This window comes from Cryptomeria japonica, chromosome 4 (genome assembly GCF_030272615.1).
Source record: "Cryptomeria japonica chromosome 4, Sugi_1.0, whole genome shotgun sequence".
Classification (NCBI taxonomy): Eukaryota; Viridiplantae; Streptophyta; class Pinopsida; order Cupressales; family Cupressaceae; genus Cryptomeria; species Cryptomeria japonica.
In genome coordinates, this window is record NC_081408.1 from 128,141,682 (window position 1) to 128,150,522 (window position 8,841).

Below are 8,841 nucleotides of genomic sequence, written 5' to 3' on the forward strand. Positions count from 1 at the left end.
TAAATAGATAAATGTTAAAATATGAATATGAAATATTATGACCTAGTAAGAACAAACAATGTATTGTTAATTTTTAGTTTGAATAAAATAATAATTAGGAAAGATTAGTCACTCATAATAGCATGATTGGATAGATAAAATGCAATGTGAGTGATATTTTTACATTTATTTTATATCTTCATTACAAACTTTTTGATTATCCATTGACCTAACACAACTTCAATACAAGGGACTTTTAATGTTTATTTCATTTTCTTGTAATATTGATGTAGATTTACATTCAATTAGAGACTCTTCTTTTTTAGCATCATCAATAATAATCCAATAAGCATTTTCAACATTATCATTTATGTTAACGATGAGAAACTAAACTTGATTTATTGGAGTCTTCTATTTAAAAGGAACTGACCAAAAAAATTAGTTATTCATTTGTTCTATAACACCTCATTCATTTATTTTCATTAGTAAAAAGAAGGAGAGGGCTTGTACCCTACATAACCAATAATACCTCACAAGCTATGAGATCTCCCAACAAAAAAAAAGACGACACCCCTTTTTTGAGGGCAAGGCTTTTGACCAAAGCACTTAATCTATGCGAACAAGTGTCCTAAACCTTCAATAGGATTTCACTCTTAGAACAAAGGGGTTTACGAAAGTACCTTGAACCAAGAAACAAATGAAAACCTTGCACTGGGCAAACAATGGAGGAAACATGAAGCTACCAACAGGTTCTTAAAGGCATCCCAAAACCTTTTAACAACAAACACAGGAAAGTAAACCACCTCAATAGGTTTGATTGTAGTAGAGCCTCTATGAGACAATAAATAAATAAAAAGGTCCCTCTCCCCCCACAGATGCTTAATACTTAAGCACATTCCCCTTAGCAAGAAACCAGATTCAAGAGGGTAGCAGACAAAGTAGGTGAATGTCAAAGTCCAAGAGGATAGAATCCACCAATTAAAGTCAACAATTAACACTACAACAAGCATGATGGAAGGAAAGCACACACTAGTTAAGTTCTTATAGGGAAACCAGCCCTTGTTATGCAACCAACGCCCACCTGTAATTCAAAGAAAATAAATGACACCAAAGGGGTATCCATCCTTATAAGAAGAAGACACAACCTTTGGGAACCCCCGATACCATGTACACCCAAACAAGCTAAAGGTCGAAGCTCAAGCAACCCACCAAGGGTTCAGCTTAATAGGATCACAAGCTAGGTTGTCATACCACACTACCTCAAAAACAATGGGAGTATCCAAAAACATAGTAACCAAAAACATTGAAAAAAATTAGAGAACCCAAAAATAACAAAGGGAAAAATAAAAAAAATTGACCACATCCACCTAGGGGGCCAAGCAATAGATCCCCGTGCCACACCAACTACCACAATTAGGTCCCTCTACAACTTGAACAAAGGAGGCATAGGAAACATGGAGTAGGAAAACAACCCTCTATCTGAAAGAGAGCACAAATAGAAAACATGGAGTTGGAAGTAACATAGACCAAATCTAGTTCACAATAAGCACAACATAAGAAAAATTCTTCAACCACATCTCTGATGGGAAAATAAAATAGGGGTCCCAGGAACATAGGCCAGCTAGAAGTAGACACATCATAAAGAAAGGGGTGGAGAAACATTGGCACCATCAAAGATTAGACACAAAAAATTCCCTTTGCACCAAGACACAAACCCTAGAGAATGGGGGGAGGCTCCATAGGGGAAAACAACAATGGAGGACCTAAAAACTACTCTCCCCAACCCAAAAAAAGGAGGGAGAAGACCAAAGAGATCCCCAAAACATAGAAAGAAATGAATAAGGGAACAAGAGAAATTCCCAACCTAAAAAATAGGTTCTACAGTTGTTTGAAGAGTGAGGCACCCCTACTAGACACAACCTCCACTCATGGGAATATTCCCAATATGGCTTGGCTTAAGTGGAAACCGAGCCTATGGTGGGTTTAAATTTTCCAAGTCGGGTCAGCTTGCAACGTAACCTCCAACCTGCAAACAATACAAAAAAACAAAAAAAAAGAATGTAACTGCTTCTATTTTGGGTGATGCAGATAGCACGTTCACCCACATGCTCCAACATCATTAACATTTTATGATCACATTCTAACATCCATTACATTAAATAGGTTGGGGATAACAATGATATTGCCATGTGTGTTGTGTGGCACTGAGCATGAAGTCACATACAATCTTTTTTTGAAATATCTTGTTGCCTCTAGATGTTGATCTTGGTTACCAATAAAATTAGGATGTTGTGGTCCTAGGCCTAGCAAGTTATCGGCTTTCTTCTAGAGTTGGCCCTTGTTGTTTGCCAAGGCTACTCTCTTGCTTGTGGAATACTAGCCCATCTATTATTGTATGACAATTTTAGTTGGAACAAAATAATACAACTTTTCAAAGATCTCTACTATTGATAAGCTAATTAAAAAGAGTGGAAAGATCTATCTCAGAGGTTGCAATGACATATTTGTTCAGGGCTATTCCAATTAAGAATGTTTTTACATCATGGGATAGTTTTATCTTAAAGAATTGGAAACCTCCTTCACCATATTTTATTAAGCTTAACTTTGATGATACTTTGAGACGGAATCTAGGGGTGTTGAGAGTTGGTATAGTGATGCACAATGAGCTTGGTGAGGTGGTAGTGTTGGCCTGTAGTTGTTTTCTCGAGGCATCTAATAACTTGGTGGAGGTCTCTACTTTAAGTTTGGGAGTTCAATTATCTATTAAGAAGGATGTGTTAAACCTCTAATCTTACCTAATTGAAATCTAAGCATAACCTAACCCTAAACTAAATTGAATGCTAACTATAAACCTAATTTAACCCTAACTAGACTCCACATTCAAACAAAACCTTAAACAAAATTGAACCCTAAACATACCAATAAACCTAATTGAACCCTAACCCTACACCACACTCAAAGAAAACCTTAAATAAAAATTGAACCCTAAACATATCAATAAACATAATTGAACCCTAACTCTAAACCTTTAATTAAATAGTAAATCAAATTGAACTTTAAACCTAATACTAAACCAAAATAAACCATAACCTCAAATATTATTAAACCTTAATACTATAACGAATTGAACCCTAAGCTTGAACCCTAACCCTAACTCTAACACTAAACCAAATTAAACCTTATCCCTTCAACAAATTGAATTGTAATCATAATCTTGATTTAAATTGAATGCTAACCCTTATCCTAATTAAAATTGTAACCCTATTGAAGTCTAATTTTAACTCTTAATAAAAATTACCACAAATTGTAACCCTAATCCTATATGATAGTTTTGGATGCATTGATCATGCATTTTAGTTTCTCTTATAATGTATTAATTTAAAAGAAATGAATAAGATGTCAATATTTTGGGTCTTATGGTAAATTAAGAAATACATTATTTTGTATTGATTTATGTTTGACTCCTACATGGAAGGTATACTTTTATTATAAATTCTCTTACCTTAACATATTTATTATTAAAAAAAACATATTTAATGTATTTTTTCTAAAACAATCATTTTTTTGTATGTTGAATTGATATAATAGTTACTAGGGTTATGATTGAATCACAACACTAACCCTAACCCTTAATAATTGAATTCTAATTGAACTATAATACTAAATCAAATACTTATTCAACATTAACCATAATCCTAACAGTAACTCTAATTGATCCGTAATCCTAACCCCAATAAATTTTTTACAATGGTAACCCTAATTATAACCTTATATTAACCCTAACCCAACCTTAAACCTAGCCATATTGCTAATTGAACCCTAGTCTTAAGCTCAAACCTTATCCTAAATGTAGACCCAGAACTAAACCCTAACCATAACCATAACCTAATCTTACCATAATTGAAATCTAACTATAACCTAACCCTAAACATAACTATAACCCATCAATTAAGCCCTAACTACAACTTGAACCCTCATCTAAACATAATCAAACCCTAATCCAAATTGAATTTTATGCCAAACCCTAACCCTAATGGAACTTTATTCCTAATTTAATCCTAACCCTAATGTAACTAAATCATAACCTTAATTTAAACCTAATTTAAATGTAATACTAACCATAACTATAATTAAACCCTTATCATAATCAAACCCTAACCCTATTTCAACTCTAATCCTAACCCTAACTATAATCGAACCTTACCATAGTCATACTATAATCATAATTGAACCCTAAATATAATTAAATATAATCTTAACCCTTAACACTAATTCATCTAACTGAATGGAAACCCTAACCTCACAAAAAACTTAACTAGATAACCATAGAAGTAAACCCTATGTACAACATGAACCTTAATCTAACCCTAATTCAACCCTAAGAATAATATTAATTTAAGAAAATCCCAATATATCTTCAAAATATTGACCCAATTAAAAATAGTATGTATATAATTATAACCCTAACCCTAATTGTGCTTGAACCATGATTCTAACTAATCTATAACTTGAACCATTTTTTAACCCTAATTATAACCCCAAAATTTATGCTACAATACTAACCTTAATCATAACATAATATTTACCCTAAACATAATTTGACCCCAACCCTTACCCCAAACATTATCTTAGAATAGTAACTATCATTATAGCTTAATCTTATAATAATTGAAACCTAATCATTAAAACCTAACCCTAAACTAAAAGAGAACCCTACAATCAAACCTTGACTACAACTTGAACCCTCTACGAATAATTAAACCCTAACCCTAAACTTAACTATAACCCTAATAGAATTTTAGCCCAAACCCTAATCCTCATTTAACACTAACCCTAATAGAATTGAATCATGATGTTATTTCTAACCCTAATTGAATGACAATTCATACTATAATCAAACACTAACCATAATCAAACACTAACTACAATTAAACCCTTACCATAATCAAATTCTAACAGTAAGTGAACCCCTTACTGTAACTAACTATAACTTAACCCTTACTTGGAAAATATTTCTCACTAATTAAACCCCAATACTAACCTAATTTTAATCCTAATCCTAATTGTGCTTACACCAAAATGCTAATAAAACTATAACTAGAACCATATTTGAACCCTAACCGTAACCCCAAGATTTATCCTACAATAGTAATCTTAATCATAACATAACATTAACCCTTCCCCTAATTTAAGCTAACCTTAACCCTAACTCTTGTCTAAATATAATTGAACCCAAGCATTATCCTACAATAGTTTAACCCTAATTGTAGCATAACCCTCATTTAAACCTAGCCTAATGTTAACCCTAACAATAATTATGCTTGAACTGTAATGCTAATTAAACTATAAGTCGACCCATATTTGAACCCTAACCCTAACCACAAGATTTATTCTACAATAGTAACATTAATCAAGACCTAACATTAACCTTAACCCTGACTCTAATCTAAATATAAATAAACCCAACCATTTTCCTACAATAAAAACCTTAACCCTAAACCTAATCCTACCATAATTGAGACCTAACCATAACCTAACCCTAAGCTTCACTCTAACCTTGGAATTAAACCCTAATTGAAACCTAATCCTAATTAAATTTTAGCCCAATACCTAATCCTCATTTAACCATAACCATAATGAAATCGAATCATGTCCCTATTTCTAGCCCTAATTGAACTATAATCCATACTATAATTAAATCCTAACTATAATTAAGCCCTTACCATAACCAAACCCTAACCATAACTGAACCCTAAATGAACCTAACTATAACTTAACCCTAACTCAAATATTTCTCTCTAATTAAAACTCGGTCCTAAATTAATGTTAATCCTAACCATAACTGTTATTGAACAATAATACTAACTAAACTATAAGTCAAACCATATTTCAACCCTAACAATAACCCCAAGATCTATCCTATGGTAGTAATCTTAATGGTAATCTTAATGGTAATCCTACACTAAGCCTAAACCTAACCCTAACCATGATGTTGCTCATGAACCTAACCCTAACCCTAGCTCTAGCTATGATGTAAACCCTATCCCTATCCATAATCCTAACTATGACCCTAGCCATAATCCTAAACCTAACCTTAACCCCAGCCATGATGTAAATAACAAACCTAACCATAACCCCAAACCATAATCCTAATCATAATAATTATCCTAATTCTAATGATAACACTAATCTAACCATCATCCTAAACCTTAAGCATAACAATAATCCTACCCTAAACTTAACCCTAACCCAAATTGTACTTTAATCCTAATCTATTCCTAACTTTAGTCAAGCCCAAACCCTATTCCTTACTAAACTTTAATACTAATTTAACCCTAATTCTAATGTAATTGAACCCTAACCCTATTTCTAGCCCTAACTTTGATCTTAACCCTAAAGGTAATTGTATCCCTAACAATAAAGTTAACCTTAACATTGAACCCTAACCCTAACCATAATCCTAAACCAAAACCAAACCCTAACCTTCATGCTAACTCTAACCCTAATCATAAATCTAACCTGAACCATGATGTAAATATTAACCCTAATGCTAACCATAACCATAATACTCATGATTAAATAAAGTTTTATATTATCATTAAATAAAGTTTAATATATCTTAGATTTTAGAATTTGCTTTGATCTTGCAACACATAAATATAATATAAAATAGTTTAAATAGATATTTGAAATTTCATATATTAATAATATAATAATATTATAATATAATTTATTTCAGTACAAACAAATAAAAAATAATAATAATAATAGCAATAATAATATTACATATTATTGCAACAAACATTATTAATATAATATTATATAGTTCTATTTTGAATTTTTTATTGTTTCCCATGTTGAGTCGTCGCTGCTACTAGCTTACATATATTTGATTTTAATCAAATATATATATAATACGCCGAGAGATATCCTTATCGAGGCACCTATTAGAGTTTAGGTGCATGAGAAAAATAGGTACCTCAATAAGGATATTTCTCGGCGTATTATATATATATTTGATTAAAATCAAATATATGTAAGCTAGTCATATAATGGTGTGAGACATATAAGTTGGTGTTGAACTCATCCATTGAGACTTTTTGGTGTATTCTAGATTCATTCTTTTTAAAATTTATACAAAAAGTGAAGAAAATTAATCTTTTCACGAGATTAAAGAATTAAAAAGCAGTAATTGTTAATTTATATTATTAACATCTAACTTACATTTCAACATCTTAAAAAACCATTATATTTTACGATTACACATAATTACACACCAAAAGAAATCAAACAATCAAATAAGACACTACATTACTAAATTAATTTACATAAGAAATCAAACAAGCCTATGCTATAGAACTCAGTCATAAGTATTATATATCCAAAGAAAAAATAAAAAAGTGAAAATTGTGGAAGTATACTTCAGTTTGGATTGGCTTGATGATTAAATTCCTTTAAACTCTCATCATGAGACACAAGATCAAAGGATCCTAACGTCCTTGTGAAAACTTCTATACATTTTCATACTCACTAGAACAAACCAATATAAGTTACACTGTATTTGAACTTCCTCTGCCATGTCCAGTAAAAACTGCACACTATATCAATCTCATAATTCTCACCTTCCTGGTTTTTGGCAGACATAAGCTAACTGTTATTTGAGATGGCTCAAAAAATTTGTTCCATCTTGAGGGGATCTACAACAGTTCCAAGCAGAGACCACAGATCGATGGACTGAGGCAAACTATGCCAGGATCACCAGTGTTAGATTCATTGAAGAAATGATTGTCGAATTTAAACATAGTTCCAGTACAACACGTACCCAGATAGTTATATGCTTTTCATATTTTTCTCTTTAGCTTGTTACTTTTCACTCCTTTGTTAGATTATGACTTTCGGATATGAGGGTATTGTTTTCATTGGAAAGAAAGTTAGGGGCTTTCAAGTCAAGAGCATTAGACGGTTTGAATTTTTTTGCCCCGGATATAGTATTTGAGCAATAATTTATAGACTAAATTATGATGTAATTTTTTTTTGCCTTTGTTGTTCTTTCTTACCCCAGAAAATGCTCTTAGAAGACTTAGATTGCAGCCAACTCCTTTGGTTGTACGAAATGAAAATGAATGATGGATGGTAAGCCAATCATTCCTTTTCAGTTATTTCTTTTCCGTTCCATTTTTATTAAAAGGAATATTGCTTTAGTCAGCAGTTGTTGTTTAATAGTTATTATATTAGTCTTATCTTTCTATATTGATATTGTTTTTAAATCTTGTATTTCTGTAGATGTAGATAGTCATATAGTGGTTCCTAGCAAACCCATTAATTTAAGATTCTATTGTTAGATACTTGACTCTGGTGCTCTCTCTTTCAGATTGTACCACTTCACAGATTGCAGTGGTGGACTCTACTCAACTTTCAATTGTTAAAGCATGCAGGTTGTTTGATGCCATTTCTAGAGAGGTCTTGTTTCAGCAAGATGTCCAATTCAATGAGCATTATCCTCTTATAGACTCTCTAGCACCAGCTTCTCCATCACTTCATACTCTTTCATCTCTAGAGAATTCTTTGCCTTGTGATGATGAGGATGCAAATGATGTTCCAATTCAGCACCCACCACCTCCATCTCCACTTCCCAAGTGGGCCTATAGTATTGTTGATGCAGTTGGAGATTGGGCAGGTGATCCTCAAGATTCTTGTCACACTCATTCACAAATTTGTAGGGTTTCTCTTGCTAGTAAAGAAACTTTGGCTAATCCTCTAAAGATTTTAGATGTGGCAAGTATTCCTAAGTAGGATATGGCTATACAGAGAAGTATTCTTCACTAATGAAGAATCAGACTTGTTAGATCTTGTTACTTTTCA